The 25,484-nt window shown below is 47.1% G+C and overlaps 1 protein-coding gene and 1 pseudogene across 3 annotated transcripts in view; one reads left to right on the top strand and one right to left on the bottom strand.

Moving 5' to 3' along the window:
• Positions 1-25,484, top strand: part of LOC116836373 (NACHT, LRR and PYD domains-containing protein 12-like) — a 596,145-nt gene that overhangs the window by 435,276 nt on the left and 135,385 nt on the right. For 2 of the 3 annotated variants that reach the window (XM_075065031.1, XM_032799937.1), the window contains exon 1: positions 18,534-18,612. The exons of the other annotated variant lie outside the window; for it this stretch is intronic. The gene's annotated coding sequence lies outside the window, so the exon portion shown is untranslated. Of the gene's footprint in view, positions 1-18,533; positions 18,613-25,484 lie in introns of those variants that run through there. 3 annotated transcript variants of the gene reach the window in all.
• On the bottom strand, positions 3,693-3,850 carry LOC142046841 (U4 spliceosomal RNA; annotated as a pseudogene).

The following is a 25,484-nucleotide window of genomic DNA, read 5'->3' as shown; positions in this document are numbered from 1 at the left end:
TGCCAATGGGAGCATTGTGATGTATCTGTACATGTCCAGAGTAAAGAAACTCCTTGTAGACAACACTGACATCAGTGAAGAGAGCAAAGATAAGCACAGCTTCCTCTCTGTATCTCTGACTCCCACAGATTGTGGGGTTGCAATTTAACAGCTGGGTGATGCAGGGAGCTGTCCTCCGCTCTCAGCACCAGCTGGACCGTGACAGAGCTGGACCTGAGGGAGGAAACGCTGGAAGATTCCGGAGTGCAGCTGCTGTGTGAGGGACTGAAACACCCAGACTGCAAACTGCAGAAATTGTGGTAAGATACAGCTGAGTCCCTTTATTTTATGTTTAACATGGTGCCATGATTGAGTTCTTTTGACTAGAATCAGTGTTACCGTCCATACCCCCTGTGACTGAATGCCTGGGATGGAGCACACAGTGTGAGAACGCCACACTCAGGGCAGGTTGCAAGGGCTGATAATGTCCCAAACTGGTGGTTTATTCTATAATTAGATTCACAAAGACAATAATAAAAAAGCTTATGCAGGACCGCATTGGTTAACCAGAAGCCAAAGACAGTCCCCTTTAGGCATTCCAGCCCTTGGCTCCCATCCAGACAAACAGGTCTAATATAGTGAGGGGTTATTGAAAACCCGATTCACCATATGTGAGGTTCTTACTGATCCCAAAGGATCCGACACTTACCTCCAGTTCAGTCTAGATCTCAGATCTTACCCAAATATCCTGCTGTCAGTCAATCCTTAGCAAACTAACTAAAGATTTATTAATTAAAAAAAAGAGTAGAGTTAAAATGGTTATTAGATGTCATACACACAAATGAATGCAAAGTCCTTGTATCAGGTGTGTAGCAGTGATGGAATAGATTGCTGGCTTGCAAAAGGCTCTCCGGTAACTTCCAAAAGATTGAAAGGTCCTCAATCCTTACAAAATTGCAGTAGGAAAGAAGCAACACAGAGATGTGTCAAGTGCCTCTTATAATCTCTGCCATGAGGATGGGAAGTTACTGGTAAAAGATGAAGTTGTAGGTCACGTGTCCTCATCACGTGTCCTTTCTGGGTTTGCTGAATCACAGGGGCAGGCATTGGCACCTTGCTGTCTGAGGCATCTGCAGGAAGAGCTGTCTGGGCAGGATACATTGCTTCAGTGGCCCACTGTGAGGCCAGGTCTACACTGCGACTTTAAATCGGTTTAATGGCCGATATACCGATTTAACGCTGTATCCGTTCACACGGCGTTGTCATTAATATCGAGTTAACCGCCTCCTTAAATCGATTTCGGAACTCCTCCCAAACGAGAGGAGTAGCGCTAAATTCGATAGTGATAACTCGGATTAGGGTTTCGTGTGGACGGAAATCGACGTTATTTGCCTCCGGCGGCGATCCAGAGTGCTGCAGTGACCGCTCTGGACACGCATCTGAACTCGGATGCAGCGGGCAGGTAACAGAAAACCCCACGAACTTTTGAATTACATTTCCTGCTGTTTCAGCGTGGAGCTTGATCAGCAGGCTGGCGATGCAGTCTCAAATCCAAAAGAGCCAGCATGGACGTACGGGAGATACTAGGTCTGATCGCTGTAGGGAGACAACAAATCTGTTGTATCCAGCTCCGTTACAGAACACGAAATGCCAAAGCGTTTGAATAAAAAACTGCAGGATACACAGCGCTGCGTGACAAGCGTAACGGGAAGCCAGAGACTCAAATGGACGCTCATGAAGGGAGGGAGGGGGTACTGAGGACTCCAGCTATCCCACAGTCCACAGCAGTCTCTGAAAATTATTTGCATTATTGGCAGAGCTCCAATGTCTGTAGGGTCAAACACAGTGTCTGGCGTGGTTCAGGGAACAGCTCCTCAGTTTTCTTCCCCCCCCACAACGTGAAAAAAAAGGGTAAGAAATCATTCCTTGACTACTTTCTATGTCACCCTATGTGTACTGAATGCTGCTGGTAGACGGGACGCTACAGCACTGAAGAGCAGTATCCGCTCCTCTCCATCTCTCTCCTCTCTGGTGGTAGACGGTTCTGCAGGACTGCCTACCATCCAGGAGAACCGCCTAAATTTTCTCAACATCGAGGGCAACATTGCTACCGCTAGCAGTAGATAGGCAGAACGGCTAATAACAAGCTTAATCATTGAAACTTGGGCTGAAAATTTTTTGCAATCACATTTGGGATTGACTCGCTTGGCAATGAGTCAATTCCTCCCTTATGGTGTCTAAAAATAGAGTCCATTCTGCCTGGACTGTCATAGCCCCGGGAGGCTGCCTCCAAGTGCCTCCCCCCCCGACATCATTTTCTCTCACTAACAAGTCTCTGTTTTCTTATTCTGGTATTCCTTAATACTTCATGACACAAACGGGGGAGGGGCACTGACACGGTAGCCCAGGAAGGTTGAGGAGGAGGAAAGCAACGGGTGCGCTTCTTGCAGGGGCAACCCCTGTGAATACTGACACGGAGCACCTGTGCTCTCTGATACACTGGATCTCTGTTACACTTGCCTATTATTCTAGGCAGGACAGTGCACCACTGACCGCTCTGGTCCGCAATCCGAACTCGGATGCGGAGTGCCGGTAAACAGGGAAATCCCGAGAGCTTTACAGTGACATTTCCTGCTTTCACGTGTCCAGCTCTGATCACACGGGTGGCGATGCAGTTCAAATGCAAAAGTATCTCCTGCATTGAACCTTACGGGAGATAGCAGATGTCATCGCTGTATGGTGAGACAAATCTCTTTTATCAGAGCTCCGTTAAAGAACAGGAAATGCCAAAGCCTTTGAAAAATAAACTACAGGATACACAGCGGTGCGTGACAACAGTAACGGGGAAGCCAGACACTCAAACGGATGGTCATGGAGGGAGGGAGGGGGTAATGAGGACTACAGCTACCAGTCTCCACAGCGGTCTCTGAAAAACTATTTGCATTTTTGGCTGCGCGCCCAATGTCTGCAGCGTAATACACGGTGTCTTGCGTGGTTCACGGAACAGCTCGTCAGTTTTTTCCCCCCTCCAGCACGGTAAAAAAAGTGAAATAAATAATTCCTTGAGTACTGTAAATGTCACCCTCTGTGTACTGAATGCTGCTGGCAGACGCGATGCTGCTGCGGTGAAGAGCAGTATCCGCTCCTCTGCCCCTCCCAGGGGTAGACGGCTGCCCAGTGAGTGCTCCTGGCTGAGTGTGGCCGGGGGCTCCGGGTGAAAATGGGAATGACTCCCTTTTTCTGACAGTGGATGGTACAGAACGCCTGGTAACTGTCTTCATCTTATCACCTGGGGGCTGAGCTTCATCAGACCCCTTCCTCTCTTGCGTAAAGAAAAGATTCTGAACTGCATGGACTGTCATAGCCCATGGTGGCTCCCTCCCCCTCATTTGATCTCAGTAACTACTCTGTGATTCTTATTCATGCATTCTTCATAACATCATGCCAACAATGGGTGGGGGGGGCACTGCTGTGGTAGCCCAGGTAGGTGGGAAGCAACGGTTGCGTTACTTGCAGCGGCTCCCTCTGTGAATACTGATGCGGAGCAGCTGCGCTGTGCTACACTGATTTTAATACACTGTATCCTATTCTTGTCTGGACTGACTCTATTTTTATTAACCGTAAAGGGCAGGATTGACTCAGTCCCAAGTGAGTTAATCCCCATTTTCCTTTCAAAAATTTTACACAGGGTTATTATCCGTTCTGTCCCATTTACTGGTGAGTGTAACAAAAAGAGGGAGATGGTAACAGTTTCTGCTGTCTACAGTAGTACTGTACCATCTACCACCAGGAAGAGGAGCGGATTTTCAAGTAGCAATAATCACACCTCAGATTAACTTCATTGGTTATGATACTGCCACTGTGCAAAGCTCTAATGCTCCTCAGTGCTGCAGATTCGCCTCTATCAGTAGCATTCAGTAAAAAGAGGGTGACATTGTAAGTACTCAAGGATTGCTTTATTTAACTTTCATTTCTCGTGCTGGGGTAGGGGAAGGAAACTGAATAGCTGTTCCGTGAACCATAAAAGACACCGTGTTGTAAGCTACAGACACTGGGCGCTAAGCCAAGAATGCAAATAGTTTTAAGAGACTGCTGAGGACTGTGGGATAGCGGGAGTCCTCAGCACCCCCTTCCGTCCTCCATGATCCCCCGGCCCCTGATGCTAATGTTAATGGTCACGGGGTTCTGGGTAAATGTCGTCAGTCATTCCTTGCTCCGGGAAAACATCAGCAGACAGTCCTTTCGCACATTTTTCTCCTGGATTGCCCTTGCAGAAACAATAGCACGGCAGCACTAGAGACCGTCGGCTTTTTGTTTTTTCCCGTCACCATTTGTGTACTAGATGCCGTGGAGACAGAGGCGACACTCGAGCGCTACACACCAGCATTCAATTGCTTTTGCAATGATAGCAGAGATGGTTACCAGTCGTTCTGTACCGTCTACTGCCAGAGAAAACTGGCAATGACATGACGGTTATCTCTCTTCTCTCTGAACTGTCCCGCTGCTATCATGAGTGCCCCTGGCTAAAATCAGCCGGGGGGGCAAACGCAAAAGCAAACTTGGGATTGACTCACTGGCCACTGAGTCAATCCCTCCCTTATGCTGTCTAAAAATAGAGTCAGTCCTGACTACAAGAAGAGTCAAAGCAGCAGAGAATCCTGTGGCACCTTATAGACTAACAGACGTCTGTTAGTCTATAAGGTGCCACAGGATTCTCTGCTGCTTTTACAGATCCAGACTAACACGGCTACTCCTCTGAAGGAAGAGTCAAGTGTATTAGAAGAGCGCAGCTACTCCATGGCTGTATTAACAGGGGTTCTTCCCCTGGCAAGAACCGCAACCATTGCTTCACTTCTCTCCCAACCCTCCGCAGCTACCGTGGCAGGGCCCACCCCCCATTTCTGTCATGCAGTCGTGAGGAATACAAGAATAAGAAACATAGACTTATTCGTGACATAAACGGGGGGGGGGGCACTTGGAGGCAGGCAGTCGTGGCTATGACAGTCCAGGCAGGACATACTCAATTTTTAGAAACCAGAAGGGAGCGATTGACTCTGCCCCAAGTGAGCCACTCCCAATTTGGGTTTCAGAACCATTGTCACAGGGGCACTCATGATAGCATCGGACACTAACTGTGATGCACTGGCCAGGTAAACAGGAAAAAGCCTGAATCCCCGCGAACTTTTGAATTCCATTTCCTGATTGTCCACCGTGAGGGTCAGCACACACACAGGTGACCACACAGAGAGCTCATTTGCACTCGTCACAATGCAGTCTCCTATATTCGAAGAAGAGCGCCAGCTTGGACCACACAGGAGGTTCTGGATCTGATCGCTATCTGGGGTGAGGACTCAGTGCTCACAGCACTGCGTTCCAAAAGACGAAATGAAAAAGTTTTTGAAAGAATTTCAAAGTCTATGGCTGATAAAGGGCACAGCAGAGACTCCCTTCAGTGCCCGAGTGAAAGTGAAGGAACTTAGACAGGGTTACCAGAAAGCCAGAGAAGCAAACGGAAGGTCAGGCTCTGAGCCGAAAACATGCCGCTTCTATGCTGAACTACATGCAATTTTGGGGTTCAGCGCTACCAGTGCCCCACCCCTGTCCGTGGATTCAGACTTTGGGATTGAAATATCAAGTGTTTCTGAGGATGTAGCCGAGGGGGAAGATGGAGACGAATTTGAGGATGAAGATGACCGTGGTGATAGCACACAGCAGTCCGTAAACCCCAACAGCCAGGATCTTTTGAGACCCAAGAATCACAGTCCCTGCGCTCCCAAGCGAGAAGCCCAGACAGTGAAGCCATGGAAGCGACCTCCGGTAAGTGTCCCTTCATTCTGTACCAAACACGGATTAAAACAAGACGGTTTTTTTAGATCGCATTGACACCAGGGCTTTTGCTGCAGTCGCAGCCATTACTGTTACAGGAAAATTTCGTTAACATGTCTGGGGATGGAGCGAAAATCCTCCAAATTAATCTCCATGAATCGATCGTGGAGGAACTCAAAAACCCTTATGCTATATGAGAACATTTCTGGCCAAGACAGCCTTCTCCGTTCCCCCATAGTAGGTAACTTTTCAACGCCATTGCATTTTGCAAGACATTTGGTACTGCAGGCATTGAAGGCATTGCACTGAAGGCATTGCATAATGGCAAAGAAATTGGTACTGAGGATTGAAGGATTGAATGAAGGATTGGATAAAAGAATGATAAGGTGGTATGTAGGAGAGAGATATATATTGGTTATTCGTAGAAAATAAGGAATGTAAATAGGGGGGAGAATGGCGATTTTGATACTGGAAGAGAGGGGGGAAATAGGGAGGAGGGATAGAGAAGAAGTTTAGGATGGAAGAGATTATTAATAAAGAAAGCGTGAGGGGGGTGCATGTAGGGTGATCACTAAGAAGATACGTATACAGATAGATGAGATGTTGGTGGATGTGAAAAGACAGAGGGGTTTGGGATTTGAGCGTTAACTATTAAAGAGAAGGATATATATAGATAACTGTGGTATTATGAAAGGCAGAGAGTAAATTTTAAAAGATAAAGTACATAGTTGATGGAAGTACGGTTGGAGTAATGGTATGTGTCGTGAAAGCAAAGAAGAATAATTTAAGATAAAAATGAGAATTGTAAAGAGATGAGATGTGTATGTCAAGGTGGAAGTGTTATATGGAAAGAGTAAAATGTATTGAATGTAAAGGTATATTAATATTATAAATGGTTGATTATGAGATGATTTTAGATGAAGATATGATAAGAGGGAGTGATGTGAATAAGGAGAGGAAGAAGAAGAAGAGAGATGAATTTAACAGAAATGTCCAATGCAAGTAACAAGAAATGAGAGGCATAAACACGCAACGATTGGAAAGGAGGTGGTAGAACGAAGGTAAAAGGCCGGGAAAGTATGCAGATAGAAACACGATATACGCACGATACGGATATCTGAGCAATACGTAGGCAGTCAGTTAGGAGACGATAGAAGATACGGATAGCAGGAGCTTAGGGCAAGAATTGAAATTAGCAAGAGGAGATGGTCACGAAGATGCTAATAGAGTAGCAGCAGAGTGTCTGAGCATGAATACTCACTGAAGAACAGTACATATATCAAACCCCAGAGTGTAAGAACTGTGGGAAGGACTGTTTGCAACACGACTATCACCATCAGAGAGTTCAAGGAAAAGGCTGTAATTACGCTACATGTGATAGTAGCTTAATTCCTCTGTTCAAAGAGCAGCAGGGACAATCTAATTCTCTGTTTTATAGTTCTTGTAATACAGAATACATACGAAGGGGGAGGTGGGTTGTTACAGGGAAATCTAGTAAGGAAAAATCATGATTTTAACAGATGATAATTACTTTTATGAATAATAATGATTTTAAATACAGAATTTATGTCTTGAAACTGTAATGAAAAGGGGAGGGTGGTTGCTTACACTGAATAAGTATAAAGTGCGGAGGGTTCATCAGGGGAAGCAACAGAGTACAACCGTACCCCTGGCCGTGCTGAAACTCGTTTTCAAGGCTTCTCTGATGCGCAGTGCCTCCAGGTGTGCTCTTCTAATCGCCCTGGTCTCTGGCTGCTCGACTCAGCGGCCAGGTGTTTGCCTCAGCCTCCCACCCAGCCATAAATGTCTCCCCTTAGTCTCACAAAGATTGTGGGCACACACAAGCAGCAATAGCAAGCGGGACATTGGTTTGGCTGAGGTCTGACCGAGTAAGTAATGATCGCCAGCGACCCTTTAAACGACCAAATGCACATTCTACCACATCCGGCACTTGCTCAGCCTGTAGTTGAACAGCGTCCTGACCACTGTCCAGGCTGCCAGTGTATGGCTTCATGAGCCATGCATCAAGGGGTAGGCTGGGTCCCCAGGATAACTATAGGCATTTGAACATCCCAACGGTTATTTTCTGGTCTGGGAAGTAATTCCCTTGCTGCAGCCGTTTAAACAGACTAGTGCTCCTGAAGACGCGAGCGTCATGAACCCTTCCTGGCCATCCCACGTGGATGTGGGTGAAACGTCCCTTGGTCCACCAGTGCTTGCAGCACCATTGAAAAGTACCCCTTGCGGTTCACGTACTGGGTGCCCTGGTGTTCTGGGCCAAGATAGGGATATGTTTCCATCTATGGCCCCACCACAGTTCGGAAAACCCATTGCAGCAAAGCCATCCACTATCACCTGCACGTTTCCCAGAGTAACAACCTTTCGTAGCAGCACTTAACGATTGCTTTGGCTACTTGCATCACTGCAGCCCCCACAGTAGATTTGCCCACTCCAAATTGATTTCTGACTGACCGGTAGCTGCTGGCGTTGCAAGCTTCCAGAGGCTATTGCCACTCGCTTCTCCACTGTGAGGGCTGCTCTCATGTTTGTATTACGGCGTTTCAGGGCAGGGGAAAGCATTCACAAAGTTCTAAGAAAGTGCTCTTACGCATACGAAAGTTTCGCAGCCACTGCGAATCGTCCCACACCGTCAAACAATGCAGTCCCACCAGTCTGTGCTTGTTTCCCGTGCCCAAATTCGGCGTTCAATGGGTAGTAGATGCCCCGTTAATAGCAGTAGCTCCAAAACGCTGGGCCAGCGTATGGAGAATTCTGCCTCCATCTCGTCATCGCTGTCTCGCCGCTCAGCAATAGCTGCCTCCTCCTGCCTTTGCAGTTCATTGTTCAGTAAGTCAGCACGAGAGTACGCGAGGTGTTGACAACGGTCAGAATACCGTTTGTGATCTCAGGGTCATGATTGCTGTGCTATGGCGTTTGCTCAATGCACTCTGCGAAAAGGCACCAAAGGGTTGTCTGCTGCCTTCACAAAGGGAGGGGTGAGGCTGTACCAGCACCACCCGGGGCAATGTTTCTGCCCATCAGGCACTGTGCTCTCAACACGGAAGTGGGAACTATGGATAGCTGAGGAACAGCTACCCACAGTGCACCGCTCCTGAAATCGATGGTAGCCTTGGACCATGGACTAAGCAATCGATTTTTGATCGCACTGTGGACACCGCAAACCGATTTAGTAACATCGGTTTAAACTACTTCGAAATAATCGTGCAGTGTAGACGTACCCTGAGAGTGGAGTGCCCTTAGTAGGCCATCAACACATAGCTGTCCAGCTGTGATGTAAATCTGTGTCTCACTGTGATGTAAATCTATCTAGGGGGAGTTACCCAGGAACAAGACATATGTTTGAGAGACAAATCATAGCCAATATTCATAACTTTAGATACAAAGATGATACATGGATTTAACCAGGATAATCGTACTTGATAGATTGTAACTTTTCCATTGACACCTTACATGAAAACACTTGGTACAAAATTTGTTGCCATTTTATAATAGTGGTAATATCAGTGATACAAATGGTCATCTTTAATCATACAGCATCACACCTCAACCAAGAAATAGCTCTCATTCTTCTCCCACTGCTATATTGATGTAGTTTACTTATTTAAAAGTTGGATAATATGGTGTATTTTAGTGCACTCTAAGGCAGGGTATTGTCGTGTTAGAACATGAAGTTATTTTCTTCAGTAAGGAGAACTGAGAACTTTAAGGAACCTTCCTTCACTCAGCTAATTTGCCACTATTACCACAATAAATCCTGGGATAAAGACTAAAAGAGAGACAAACAGAAAGAGAAAAAGAAAGGAAGACTGAAAGGACACAAAGAAGCGTATTAGCTTAAGTATTTTCTTGTTGACCCTGTTTTATTTTTTACATTTGGCCTTCCAGTCCATGAAAGGAGCTCCCTTGCCTGTAGCATTTCCAAGATGTGATAGGGCCATTCACCAATCCTTTGTATTGTGATATTCCTCAATGGCTCATTTACTCTTGATAGGCCTCCTGACAGGGGAGGTGAGGGGGTCCACAAGTTCAGAGCAAACATTTTCACAGTTATAACAGGAACGCTGGAAACTCCCTAGAAATGTGTGTGTGCGGGGGTGGGGGGGTCACCAGTGCCTGAACTGTGGATCCTCCCCTATGCCACCCTTTCCCCTTGAGGCTCCGCCCTTGCACTGCCTCTTCTCCCCAAGGCCCTGCCCCTTGCACGCTCCTCTCTGCCCCCTTCTCCCCATTGCTTGCCCTTAAGGCTGGTAAAAAGTGGGAGGGCAAAGCTCTCCCACTTTTAAAAGTGATGGGGTGATGGCCCCCTGGCCCTCCCCTTCCATTCCAGTGCCCCTGAGTTATAAAGCAAAGCTACATATTTCTTTATAGCCTGGAATACAGACATTGCCAGAGAATCAATGCAGGCAGCAATTGACAAGCGTTTCATACAGTCTAAACACTAAATACATTTTTATAAGACTAGTACCAGTTTTCTCCAAAATAAACATACAAGTGAGCGGGTTTGGTTTCCAGCTATGAGTTTGTCAGTTCTTAGCTAATGACTGTGGCCTTGGCCAGAGCTGGCACTTGGTTTACCAAAGTTAAACAAGTCTGCAGCCCCAAAACAGCTGCTGAAACCTCACCCCCTTCTAGAACTGTGTTACCAAAGCCCTGTGGGGACGGGGTGTGAAGAGCCCCTGCAGCAACGAGAGTTGAGATCATGTTGCTTCCATGGATTTTGCAGCCCCTGCTGCCTGTGAGTGCTGAATAGCCCCACAGCGACCAATGGGACTGTCCATGTTAGTAAGCGCTTCCCATCCGGAGCAAGGGCTTCACAATCCAGCCCTTTACGTGCAGAAAGGACATTGCTGTCCCTGCCCAGAGCTCACAGGGTGAGTGGGGTGTGGGGGGAGCAGACCAGGCTACAGACTGCACCAGCGCTTCTTCTCCTCTTCCCCTGGTGAAAAGCATCTGCTGAGCTCACTGCCAGCAGGCAGGGGAGCGACAGTGACACAGATCCGGGGGCTCTGGCAGGTAGCTGGGACTGTGAGCTCTTGGGGCAGGGTCCATCTTTGTGTTCTGTGGTTGTGCAGCACCCAGCACAATGGGGTCCTGGCCCATGATGGGGGCTCCTAGGCACCACCGCAATACAAGGAGTAATGATACTAAAGCCAGTGGTGGGCAGCGCGCTGGGCCTCAGAGGGACTGTGGGCTCAGGCATCATGTCTGAGAGAGAATTAACACCTTGTTTTCTTTCCTCATTTCCCCTTCAGGTTGGACTATCACAGTGTAAACAACGAAACCCGGCCAGAGCTGGATGCTGTGAAAAACATAAAACCTGATCTGGTCATAGAGATTTGATGCAGCTGGTGGGTGCCAACCACTTCACCAACATGGCTGTGGCCTGGCTGCCCTGCCGCTAGCCAGGACAGCAGTTGCGGGGTGAGCAACACCTGCCCCTTCTAAGATCAACCGTACCATTACCAGGGACTTTGTCAACATATTTGAGCGTCTGTGGTAGGGGAGCTGGGTAGTGATTGTCAGGGCCAACCCTCCTACCTCAGGGTGAGACACAGGACTAGGAGCTGGGTTTGCTCCACTACTGGGCTGACCTTGGAAGTGGTAGCTGGTTTGTGGGGGGAATGAGCAGGAGGGAAGAAGGGGGTCATGGCCTAGTGGAGGGAGAGATGTGAGATCATGAGACAGAGGGGTCTGTAACCTCCCTTCTCAGTCTCTGTCAGTGCAGGCAGGAGACTCAAGAACTATCCTTCATTCACTATTATTTGTATATTTACAAGGGACTTTATAATTTTACACAGTTCCAAAGCTAGTAAAGTGGCATTTTCTGCATTCATTTCCAACAGTTCATTTATCCTGGACATACCATTTATGTGTCAGTTTTGCTGGAGGGCCATAAAGATCATGAATCAAGAACTAATGTTGCCCTTTAGAGTTTGTATTTCTTGCCATAGTTTGTGCTAATGCACAAGAATTCTCCCATTCCTCGGGACTAGGGGAGTCCTCAAGGATAGTTCCCAGGCATTTGTTTCATTGTTCCCATTTCCTATTCATTATGGTCAACACTGTAATGATAGTAGGAACCCAAATTACCCACAGCATTGTACAGAGGTGGAGAATCTTTATGCAGTGAGTCTTTTCATCAGAAGCACACAGAGAATCATAGAAGATTAGGGTTGGAAGAGACCTCAACAGGTCATCCGGTCCACCCCACTGCTCAAAGCCGGACCATCCCCAACTAAATCATCCCAGCCACGGCTTTGTCAAGCTGGGCCTTAAAAACCTCTAAGGATGGAGATTCCACTATGTGCTAGGGCACTTGGAGACAGGCTAGCAACCCTACAACACAGTAAGTGTTTGTTACTTCGGAAGTCCAGCATCTTTTCTTCTTATAATAGCAAGTTGGGAAGAGCTACTATAATGCTTTTGGAAGCCTGTGCAGGGAAAAGGACAGTTTGGGCAGCTGGGAGAAGGTTTGTTTGTTTTCTGTTCTCTATGGGCTCTCAGGTTTTTCAGCAAGGTGGTGTGGGGGGCAATAAAGGATCCTGAAGCCTCAGGTGGGAATGGAGAACAAAGGCACAGGTCAGGGGGATGGGAAAGAGCTAACAGGACAGATGCTGCTACTGTGGTTAGGCCTGATGCACAGCTAATCTGGCCGTTACAAGTGAACACACTCACCTCAGAGCCATCGACTTGCTCACTCAGATATAACACATCTGCAGGCTCCATTACACACAGATTGAAATATCCTCAAACACACACTATGGGCTTGAGTTTAGCCTGAGCAGGGAGGCAGGAGATGACGGGGCTTTCCCTAGCTCTGTGCTAACGAGTAGTAGAAGAAAAGAGATTTTAAAAGCAGGATATTTGTTGCGAGTGGCTGGGCAAAGTGGGGGGCTGTAGCCTGAAAACCCCTAGACCAAAGGAGCCCAAGATTCAACCACAAACGCCACGCTGGGTCCTCGACAGGGCTAGCAGTTTTCAGGCCAATATGCCAATGCACATGGATTTTAAAGCACTTGGAAAAATCAGCTGTAAACTGAAACAGAGGCTTGCCTATGGTGCAGATCTTGTTACCCATAATTGAAAAGGGGTCTTTGGAGGAGTCCTAAACTACTTTTCAAGGGTGACTATTGTGATGGCCCCCAGGGTACAATCTGGATTGTAGGGCAGCTGTGCCCCGTTAATTCTCCAGTCTGGAGAAAGCCTCGCTTTGCTGTGTGAGCTGCCACTCTACCAATCACCCCAGCCTCCATCATGCAAGTCCCCCCAGACATACCATGGTGCAGTGCCCAGCCACTCTTGAATTACATATAGGGCAACCTGCATATCCCTAGTCCCAGCCTTGCACTCCAGAAGTGTACCATGTTGTACTGTTCAGTAACTTACTGAGCAGCGCCAGCTGATAAAGTCCAGCATTCCATCAAAGAGAAATGGACATGTACCAGTCTGTGTAATCCGAGTAGATTCCCTAGACACTTCAACCAAAACCCTATGGGTTTAGATGAAATATAAAACAGATTTGTTCCTATAGAAAGATAAATTTTAAGTGATTAAGTGGTAGTGGCAAGGAAGATCAGAATTGGTTACAAAAAGGAAATAAAAGATAAAATCACAACCTAAATCCTAAATTTACCAAGGTAATAATTCTAAAAACAAAAAGATTTCTCTCTCTCACCCACAACTTCACAGCAGTTCATGCTAACTGGAATGCCTTCTAGTTATGACCAGCCCTTCCCATTGTCTCAATGAAGATTTCTTTTTCTTCCAGACAATCTTGCTCACTTGTGTAGAGATGGGGGAGGAGAGGCAGGTGAAGTGATGATGTCACTGTCTCTTATTTATACTCATCTCCTCAGACTGGGAAAATCCACCTGTGCCATGGGGCTAGGCAGCCCCACTATCTGTGTGAGCTGTCAAGTATCCTTCATATGTATGGTAAAATCTTGCTTTCACCATCTGTATCCATGCAGCCCGATGTGTCTCTGGGGATGACATGCAGGTCTTTTGTTTATGGTCTCTGTTATTGCTAAGCAGTTAGACTATGGGCTCAGAACAGGCCTCAGTAACACACATGTAGTAAAATTGCATAACTTCATATACATGATGATACACACATATAAACAGGACAATGAGTTTCAGCAAATCATGACTTTTTAAGTGATGCCTCTCAAGACAAGCTGAGTACAAAATATCATAACCATACACAAGTGGTGAATGAGGGTTACAGAGTGTTATTTTGAGGTACAGTGTGTCACAAATATAGCGGGGTGATATAGGGTGGGTGAGGTAATATCTTTTATTGGACCAAGTTCTGGTGGTGAGAGACAAGCTTTCGGGCTTACAGAGATCTCTTCTTGAGGTCGTAGAAGGATGAGATGTTTCAGGGAGAGTCCCAGGAATATTGGAGAAGCTATTGGGTATAAAATCTGAGCTTCTCAGGCATATGGAGGTGGATTTTGACAGGCTCTGTCTGCTGCCAGGCACTTGGAGTGATTAGTAATGCCTGGCTGAGGAGTGACTAGTAAGGAGAGTGCAGAGGAGTCACCTGCTTTCTTCCAAATGCTCTTCATCTCTCCTGGGGGATGAGAAGTGCATCTTCCTTCTGAGTTAAAAATGTTTTTGCTCTCTGAGGGAATGTACATTTGCTCCTTTCCATACTGAGGGCAACTTTACTCAGGAGTTTTGAATTGGCACTGTATGTGTATTGTGACAAAGTTCCTTCTCTACCTTGGTGGGTCCTGTGCTTATTGGCAGATTTGCTCACCTCAGTGATCTTCCCCTCTTGTGGAACCCATAGTCTGGGTCAACTCCTCCTGTGTCTGATCAGGAGTTGGGAGGTTTGGGGGGAACTCGGGCCCACCATCGACTCCCTTTTCCAGCCCAGGGCCTTGTGGATCGCAGCTGTCTATAGTGCCTCCTGTAACAGCTGCATGGCAGGTACAATTCCCTGGGCTACTTCCCCATGGCCTCCTCCAAACACCTTCTTTATCCTCACCACAGGACCTTCCTCCTGGTGTCTGATAATGCTTGTACTCCTCAATCCTCCAGCAGTTCACCCTCTCACTCTCAGCTCCTTGTGCCCCCAGCTCCTCACACACACATCTCACTGACTAACTGGGAGGCTTTTAACTAGTTCCAGCCAGCCCTTGATTGGCTTCAGGTGGCCCGATCAATATAGCTATCTCCACTGCCTTCTAGAAGGATCTTAATTGTCCCCAGGTGTCTTGATTAATCTGGAGCAACTGCCATTTGGTTACCATAGTCCTAGGGATTTGGTTAGCCTGGGGCTAACATACCTGTTTCTCAGTACTTTACTGTAGCCATCTGGCCTTGCCCCATCACAGTATATAGCAATGGAAGCAGGCCGTGCAGTAGTTTGTCCAGCTAAACCTGGATTGGTTTATATGGTAATTCCTCTTTTCCAGAACTAGGATGGAGCCAATAGGGTGCTGGGCCACAAGGGCCAAATTCTTTCCTCAATTACCTCCATGCTGCCCCACTGAACCATGGAAGTTACATGTGGACAAGACCCAGGATCTTCCTGGTAGCACAGGGTGCTTCCTGTAGAAGCCAAAGGGGCTGCACAGGGGGTAACTCAAGGTGGAATTTGCCCCAACACACTCTGGGTGAGTCTCCCCTGCACAGCCCCATGTCCAGACAGCTGTGTCTGAGCAAAGCTGGTGTGAAGAGCATATTAAACCTTACTGGGGAAATTCCCCCACTCTGTAGGCCCAATACTGCTGCCATTGGAGTCAACTGCAAAACTCCCATTGACTTTGGTGGGGCAGACATGGGTTTTATGGCCCTGATCCAAAGCCCATGGGAAACCTGCAGAGAAACCTCCACATCCTACCAGCATCATTGTTTTTTGGGGCTGGGACTGGGCTGGCTTGGTGCTTAGTCTGGAGATGGCTTTTTCTTCATACTCTGCACAGAAGCCAGAGTGACTTGGGGGTGTGATAGTTCATTCTCTGGCTGTTAGAACATTCTCAGGGTGCTCTGTTTTCTATGGAATCAGGAGGGGTGAGGTGAGGGCTCCTCTTCCAAACTGCAGCCAAAGAGCACGGGGCACTACAGAAGATAAGACCCAAGCTGCATTTTGTAAAGGATAGAGTGTGTGCCCAGCTCCTTGGCTGTCCATCTCCAGCTGCCCCCCAGTGAGCTCTGTTTCCTTTTTCATGCTCTTGTCCCTGGCTGCCTTTTTTATAATTAATCCTTGGCCATGGGGATCTCTTTGCCTTTGTGCAATGTGGAGGGTCACCTGAGACCGCGTTTGATTTGAGGCAGCATGGGACAATCACTGAGGCCTTGTGCAAACAGTAGGTGGGGAGCCAGGAGAGTCACAAAGCAGCTGAACAGGTTCTCAGATGGTACAGTGAGGCCCCTAAAATCCCAACCAACGCTTGTAAAAAGCAGGCAAGGTCTTTGCAGGCTAAACTGTGAGTGCTGCAATGGTGCAGATCCAGAGGATTTCCCCATGGCTGTGGCCAGGGAATGAAAACTTTTGCTTAGAGACATGTTGATTTATTCAGCATTTGTGTAGGGAAATGTTTTTAGGACAATTTCACATGCAGCCAACAGATCCCTCTCACCCCTTGTGCTACTCTTCACATTCCATAGGTTCAGGGATTACAAGTCCCCTTTGCTACTGCAGACACTGGGAAGGAATAGAGGGGTGTGCGGGAGAGGAGTGGCTGTAGGGCCCAAATCTTTGGCTCCTTCTGCTCCCCAAAGGAGCTTCTGTTTGCACTTCTGCATTTCTTGTCTTAAACCTGCTGGAGAATCATGATGCTGCAATTTCAGTGGTTGTCTCCATGGGGAAGTTGCACAAGTGTAACTTAAATTAGCTTTAACAAAGGGGGGATGGTGCAGGATCAGTGCACTGGCCTGGACATTGGGTGCCTGGTTTCACTTCTCTTCTCTGTGACAGACTCCCTGTATGATCTTGGGCAAGTCACTTAGTTGCCCTGTACCTCAGTTTCCCCATCTGTAAAACAGGATCACAGCACTGCCCTACCTCAAAGGGGGGTTGAGAGGAGAAATATGTTAAAAATATTGAGTTGCTCAGATACTCTGACCTGCCAACCTTAGCAAACAAAAATGAATACTTATATATATTTGCATACATCTGCATAGATTGACATATTTCCTGTTTGCCCTATTCACACTCACTTGGCACATTCCTTCCATCCATCCAACTGAGCATTCATTGCACATCCACTTTCATTCCGTCCTGTTCTTCCACCCACACGCTCATTACACACAAACTCTCCAGACACCACTTACTGCATCATCTACCCCCACACACACATCCTGGACACAGACAGAGCCAATCACTGTGCATACCCACCCCAGCCATTTTTTAGCCATCTGTGCCACTTGCACACACCCATTCATGCTCCATTCAGCGCACACATCACCCCACTTGTTTCATGCACACGTCACCCGATACACGTCACCCCCATTCATCTTGTGCACACGTCCCATCACCTCCAGGTGCAGCTCAGCAGTTGCCTCCGTGGCTCCACTGAACCAACCCCCAAACTACATCAGAGCGGGATAGCACAGCCAGAGGCCTGGCCCTGGAGAAGGAGGGGTTTCCATGTGTTTAGTACAGGTCTTATCCTTCCCGGTGAGTACCCAGCCCCTGGTTCTCAGCTGTACCCCCATCTCCCAGTTTCCTGGGCAAGAAACTGCCACAGACCTAGTCCCCCAGGCAGCCCACGGGCTCCCACCAGTATCTGGTCTCCCAAGTTTAATGCCTGATTCCCTTGTCTCTGGCCAGAAAATTCCTCACTCCAGTGCCCCTCTATATGCCCCAATCAAGGGGTCCCTCAGCCTGGTTCCCCCCAAGTCCCATCACCCACATCCCCAGTTTCCATGAGCTCCTAGCTCCCTGCTCCACCTCCACTGGTGTGGGCTGGACTTTGCCAGTGAGGCCCCCAGAATCCTTCCAGGGACTTGCACACCACACAGAGGGGGTCGGGGGTTGAACCTTTTACCTGTCAGTCCTCCCATCTGCCATCCCCTTGTGGCTCTGACCCACAGCTGTCATGTACCTGTGATGTGTCATGTACCTCTGCTGCTACCTACCCTCCCCGTGTGTCTGTACAGCCCCATGCTGGGGGAGGTCAAAGGCAAGGTCAGGGAGGAATTCTGGGTTTGCAGAAGGAGCTCAGCACCTGCTGCCCCCTCTAGGTGTGCCAGTCTCTCTCTGCAGGCTGGTGTCACTGCCCCACCTCTCCTGCCTTCTCCCCTCCAAGGGGTGACCTGGAGGGAGCAATCTCTGCAGGGACTGCAATTGTGCCTGGCCTTACAAAGTTGAAGGCAGGCAAATCGTGGGCTGCTGCTAAAAGCGGTGGTGCCCTCCAGTTCTCCTCCTTCATAACCCCCCCATACACATACCCCTAGCGCCACGTGCTGGAGTGGCTGAACTGAAAGCAAGGCAGGGAGCCAGCAAGCACCAAGAACACATGCAGCTGAGTCGAGCCACCCAAAAGGTGAAAGGGAAAAACATGGAAAGGAAGCAGCCTTTCAAGCTTGGTTTTTTAGTTGTGTGTTCTCACCCAGAAAAGAGAATTGTGCAACTCGCTGGTGAGGCAGGGGGCGGAGGGGGGGGGGGCGGCGCGGAAACCCAACCCAAAACTCAAAAAAGCAGAAGCCACCCGTTAAAACACAAAACAGGTTGTGCAAATTGCAGGGGAAGTGCCTTGTGTCCCTCCCCATCTGTGCTCCTGTGTAACTGACAGGCTCATCTGAACCCCCGGAGGATAGGGCAGCACTGAGGTGAGTGAAGGGTTAACACTCTGAATGGGTTGCTCTGAATTTCCCTTTCACAGGTGAGTTTTCCTCACTCAGTGCAGACTCTGCAGGTGGGGTGAGAGAAAGCCACCACTACTGGTTCTGGGTGCTGGGATCTTGTCTCTATTTGTGGGTCTAAATTAAGGGTTGGCAACCTTTCAGAAGTGCCGTTCCAAGTCTTCATTTATTCACTCTGATTTAAGGTTTCGCATGCCAGTAATACATTTTAACATTTTTAGAAGGTATCTTTCTATAAGTCTATAATATATAACTAAACTATTGTTGTATGTAAAGTAAACAAGGTTTTTTAAATGTTTAAGAAGCTTCATTTAAAATTACATTAAAATGCAGAGCCCCCCAGACTAGTGGCCAGGACCCGGTCAGCGTGAGTGCCACTGAAAATCAGCTCGCATGCTGCCTTCAGCACATGTGCCATAAGTTGCCTACCCCTGGTCTAACTAGTTAGAAAACAGAGGCAGAGAAAGAAAACTGGCTCCCAAGTTCTGTCTGGCCTCTCCCCATCTCACCGTAAGCGCATCACACTCTACGTTCCTGTGACTCAACTCAGTACAGCTTTGTATGGTTCAGAGGGTTGCCAACTTTCTATTGGCACAAAACCAAACACCCTAGGCCAGGAGGTGGGAGGGAGTGAGGGCTCTAAATGGTGGTGTGGGGCCAGGAATGAGGGGCTTAGGGTGTGGGAGAGTCTGGGCTGGGGCAAGGATTTGATGTGCGGGAGGAGGTGAGGGCTCCAGCTGGGGATGTGAGCTCTGGGGTGCGGCTGGAGATAAGGAGTTTGGGGTGCACGGGGGGGACTGGAGGTTGGGGTGGGGGCTTACCTGGGGTGCCTCTGGGTCAGTGGCACTCAGGCAGGCTCCCTGCCTGGCTCCTTGCCTCTTGCACCCAGCCTGTCAGAAGCGGCCAGCTGCCAGCAGATCCGGCGCCTAGGCAGGGGGAGCAGTAGGCTCTGTTCCATGGGTGCTGCCTGGATTATCCTGTGGGGCAATATCAGGGGAAGGGGCGCCATGGTCTGGGAGGGATGGAGGCCCTGGCATGGTAGAGACAGAAAGGTTAGGTAACGGCAGGTGAGACACCACCAGAGGAGGGTGCTCCAGCTCTGGTAATGAGCTAATTTACAGACTGACCAGCAGGAGATGCCACGGCAGTGACTGCAACCTTGTTACACAAAGAAAGAAGGGGAACTATTAATTAGAGTTAGACAGAGTAGCCGAGACTCTGCTTTGTGGGTTCAAGTAGGACCTGAAACCAGAGAGTCTCAAGACAGCTAAAGACTTGCTATGAGGGAATCTGAGACAAACCAGGTGACAGAGAAGAGAAGAGAAGAGAAGAGAAACCATCTATAAAGCTGGTGGCTATCTGCCATGTTTGCCAGTCAGGATACTGCATTAGACCAGCGTAGTTACTGAGGGTGTATGTTTGTGGGAGAGAGGCTAACTATGGGAGAATGTATTTTGTATGACTCTGTACCACTTGTATAATTTTTTCTGAAATAAACTGCTCTGTATGGCAGATAAGGGATTTTGACTTTTCACTGGTACTGGTGAAAAGGCCTGCCAAACCATAGGCCCTTAAAGATCCAGTTCAATAGCTCTCAAATAAGCATGTTTACTAACTGTATACAGACATACAACGCCTAGTTTAATACACACTGCTCCTCTGACTAGTTTCTGATGGGTTCTAAAACAGAAGAGTGATCACCACTAGGCAGCTCACAAACTACTTAAAGGGGTTGTGATGGGCTGGATCACAGCATTAATACATACTCTGGGTTAAAAAGTAAAAAGTGATTTTATTAAATACAGAAAGTAGCATTTAAGTCGTTCCAAGTAATAGCAGACAGAACAAAGTGAATTACCAAGCAAAATAAAACAGGACACGCAAGTCTATGTCTAAGAAAACTGAATACAGATTAAAAACCTCACCCAGTAAGCTTCCATTTACAGACTAGTCTCCTTCCAGTCTGCGTCAGCCAATCACTCACATCCCTTGTAGTTACTGTCCTTTGTTCCAGTATCTTTCAGGTATCCTGAGGGGTGGAGAGACTATCTCTTTAGCCAGCTGAAGACAAACTGGAGGGGTCTCCCAGGGGTTTAAATAGACTTTCTCTTGTGGGTGGAGATCCCCTCCTCTCTCCTATGCAAAGTCCAGCTCCACAATGGAGTTTTGGAGTCATGTGGGCAGGTCACACATCCATGCATGACTCCGTTTTTATAGGCAGCAGCCATTGCTTATCTGCTACCTTGAAAGTCCTCATGTAGGCTTCTTATGTGGATTGGAGCCTTCCAAGATTCATTGTCCCTTAAGTGCTTCTTGATTGGGCCCTTACTTTGCACATTCCTTTCTCAAGAAGTTGGACAAATGCTTTACAAAGGCTATTTAAAAATCAAGCCAGTACACAACCAATATTCATAACTTCAAATATACAAATGATACATGCACACAAATAGGATTAACTGATTCACTAGATGATAATCTTTACAGAGATATGCATGGCATGTGTAGCATAAAACATATTCTAGTTATATCATATGAACATTAATAAGCATATTCCCATGAAGCCTTATGGGATATACCATCACAGGGATATTAGTCTACTCCTATATACTACAATTCTTCTCCTTGGGCTGACACCTTGACGTAGTGGAGAAGCTTGCGTATACTTAAGACCCTAAGAGCAATGCCGTCTGGAGAACGCAGAACAGCAATTGTTGCCCAAGAACTCTCACGGTACAACACTGACATTGCCGTTCTCAGTGAAACAAGACATGCAGATGAAGGCCACTTGAGGGAAGAGAGTGGTGGTTACATTTTCTTTTTGAAAGGAAAACCAGCAAGCGTTAGGCAAATACACAGTGATGGCTTCATAATCAAGAACCTTCTAGTCAACTGTGTGACTGAGCTCCCCATCAACATCAACGAGCCCCTTACGACCCTCTGCATCCAATTGGTCAATATGTTATTTGCCACTGTTATCAGTGCATATGTACCAACACTTAATGCTGAAGAAGAACAGAAAGAATCCTTCTATACTGACCTTGATACAATTATTCATCCATTCCAAAAACAGATAAGATAATCCTTTTAGGAACCTTTAATGTAAGAGTTGACCAAGATTCTAATGTATGGAGTAGTACCATTGGGAAGGAAGGAGCGGGCAAGACCAATTCCAATGGCATCCTTCTACTCAGCAAATGTGCAGAATACAACCTTGCGATCACAAACAGAATCTTCCAACAAAACAACAAGTACAAAATGACATAGCAACATTCCTACTCAAAACAATGGCACCTTCAGACTATGTCATTGTCAGAATGCAGGATCTAAGAGATGTCCAAATCACCCATGTCATGAGAGGAGCCAATGATTGCTGGACTGACCACTGCTTGGCAAGGTCAGTCATGTCCATCAGGATTGCACTGAAACTTTGAAAACAATCCAAATCACACAGATGGCACTACAATATCCAAAGACTTCAATACTCATTGCACCAAGAGAACTTCGAAATACTCCTCAGTGAAACATTGGCCATATGCATACCTGGAAATGACAACAGAAATGTTGAAGAAGACTGGGAAACCCTAAAACAGACCACCTACAAGGTTTGCGTGAAATCCGTCGGCCTTGCTACCCGCTGCCATCAGGACTGGTTTGACAATAACAACATTGAGATTACAGCCCTTTTGAACTAGAAGAGGAAAGCTTTCTGTGACTGGCAAAAAACCAACCACGATCAAGTCAGAAGCAAAGTCTTTCCACCAGCTCAAAGCTGAAGTTCAAAGGAGGATCCAAGAAATCAAAAACAAATGGTGGGAGGACAAAGCAAAAGAAATCCAAATGTTTACTGACAGACATGATATGCGGAGCTTTTTTTGTGAGACAAAGACCTTGTATGGACCACACTCATGTGGCCTCACACCTCTGAGATCCAAAGATGATAGTACCCTTCTTAAAGATAATGAATCCATTGAAGAGCACTGGAAAGAACACCAGCAAAAGTTTCTAAATCTAACGACACCATGGACTCAATTCCTCAGCACCCAATCTGGGAAACTCTTGTCAACCTGCAGACACCTGACGAGATCTGCAAAGAAATTAAACAAATGAAGGACAATAAAGCACCAGGTCTTGATGGTATACTTTCTGAAGTACTGAATGCAGGGGGAGAAACATTGACTAATAAGCTTAATTTGCTGCTTCTTAAACTCTGGTGCACTGAAGAAATCACAGTTGATTTACGTAATACTGACACCATCACCGTTTTCAAAAACGGAAACAAGACTGAGTCAACTGTGGCAACTATTGCCCTTCTCTCCATTGCTGGGAATATTCTTGCTAGAATCTTACTAAATTTGCCTACTCTCTCTTGCAGAGGAACTACTTCCAGAGTTCCAGTGTGGCTTCAGACCATCGTGATGCACCACCGAAATGATTTTTGCAGTCAGGCAGATCCAGGAAAAATGTCAAGAACAATACCAGGAGCTGTACATTGCCTTTATTGATCTGACCAAAGCCTTAGACTCTGTCAGCCATGAGTCTCTGTGGAAAGTCATGTCAAAGCTTGGCTGCCCAAGCAAATTTATCACAATTGTTAGACTCCTCCATGTCAGATGACTGCCTCTATCCAGTGCAATCGCTCTACCTCTGAGCCCTTTGTCACTAAACTGGTACAAAACAAGGCTGTGTACTGACATCCACCCTTTACTCCGTTTTCTTAGCAGCTATGAACATATTAATACAAGACTGTCTACCACAGGGCATTGGCATCAAATATCAGACTGACGGCAACTCTTCAACCTCTCTTGTCTTCGTGCCAGAACTAAAGTAACATTGGCAACACTAACTAAACTCCAGTACGCAGATGACTGTGCTGTAGTCACTCATTCAAGGAGGATCTACAAATAGCTCTTAATTGCTTTTCTGAAGCTTACAAAAGCCTAGGACTAACTCTGAACATCAGCAAAACAAAAGTTCTCCACCAGCCAGTCCCTGGTCAATCACCAGACTCAGCAAGGAAGATCTACATTAACAAAGAAGAACTGGAAAATGTAGAATACTTTGCCTACCTTGGCAGCCATCTCTCTCCCATTCTTAACAAGCCCATATACACCTGCAGTGCACGCCCCTAGTCCACCCCTTACAACTTATGGTCACGTTCTGTTTCGGAAGATCATGAGTCTCTGTATCCCTTTTGTATCCCATGGGAGGGGTGAAGAGTGAAGTTGTGCTTAGGCCAAGGCCAGGCTTTACTTTGACTTTTAGTGTTTCTTATGCCTCCTCTCTCCTCCTTTGCTCCTCCTAACTGGGTGTTTGACTTGGCTCTAGAGAGGAGCCAGGTAGCTTTCCAGTTTATGCTCCTATAAATTACATGCCCACCATAACCTGTAACACTTCAGCTCCATCTCTTATCTCTTCCAATTATACTAGCAATCCCATCTGGCCAAGCAGAAGCAACAGACAATGTCCCTGCTCCCTGCCCACACCTCAGGATGGACATTCTCAGGCCATCAAACAGACCTATAAGCTATGGCCTGTAAATAACTCTGTCATTTCTTTTCTTAGTTATTAAATCCTTTCTGAGGGGGAGAGGGGACCCCTGAGCAGCTTCCAAGGGAAAGCAGGGTCCCCTGCTGATTCCCCTGCTTGTCATGAGGAGGGAAGCCCCAGCCTGCCAAGGACGATGGGTGACAGCCCTTTCAGCAGAGTTCTGCCATGGGGAGAGCCCCCTGTGATTGATTGCTCTGCCCCAGAAGGTCAGCAAGCGGAGCAGTCAGTCAATCAGAGCTGCTTTGGAAAAGCTCTCTCCACTTCCAGCCCCTCCCTTCAGTAACTGGAAGCCATTCTCATAAGAGCAGGGGGAGGAGAAAGAACACAGCAGCATAGGGCTGGGAGCAATGGAGCTGGGATGGACAGCACATCTACTCCTGCCCCTCCCTCCCGGGAGCATCTGGCCTAGGAAGAGACAGGGATGGGTGAAGAGCTCTTGGACCATGTCCCTCACCCCAGCCTGGGAGATTGGGCAGCACTAATTATCTCTTGCACACACTGGGGGTAGGCAGGGGGAGTTCAGAAATCCAATGACAGACCAAATAACATAATGTCTTTTAAAAGTCTAATTATTTCTGATCTCTTGAGGTTAGCAATTCTGCTTCTGCTGTCACCACTGGGGACGCTGGCACTAGGCACTCTGAATGAAAGCCTTCTTCCTTCACAAAGGGAATCACTAGACTCTGAGTGGTTTCTGCCTCATGTTATTGCAGCTGGAAGTGAATGAGAAGGCCAGCGAGTGAGACAGAGAATGGACAGAAAAACAGATCATCTCTGGATACAAAGTGTGGTGGGTGGGGGCACTCTGGTTCAGTCAGCTGTCCCCAAATTCCAACCCATGTGCCTTGGGATGGAAACTTCCATTTACCTCCCATTATGCCACAACCCCTTGGTTCCCTTCCACAGCCTTCAGGGATGCAGGAATCTATGCCAAAATAAATGCTGAACTCAGATATATATCCATTTCTTTTTCTGGGCAGGGACAAAACCATAACTCTGGTCTACAATTTTTGAGAAGTCGTCTGCTTCAGAGATAAAATGTGGTATTTATTATGTATTTTGATGTGCTGAATTCAAATATGACAATTAAAACAACTGATTGGCTACTGTTTCTAAGATTTTAAGTTTTTTATGTCTATGTATATTATGTAGATAGTAGAGTTTTAATCATAATTGTAAACCTAGGTCTTTCATGTGTTAGGTTCTTTACATGATAATTTTCACCTGTCTGTTTATGTAACACTTTAAAAATCAGCAAACGGGTTATAAAATAAAATTATTATGAAAATAAA

The sequence above is a fragment of the Chelonoidis abingdonii genome, chromosome 4, assembly GCF_003597395.2.
Source record: "Chelonoidis abingdonii isolate Lonesome George chromosome 4, CheloAbing_2.0, whole genome shotgun sequence".
Lineage (NCBI taxonomy): Eukaryota > Metazoa > Chordata > Testudines > Testudinidae > Chelonoidis > Chelonoidis abingdonii.
The sequence above is the reverse complement of the archived record's forward strand: the minus strand, read 5'-3'. Positions and strand labels throughout refer to the sequence as shown.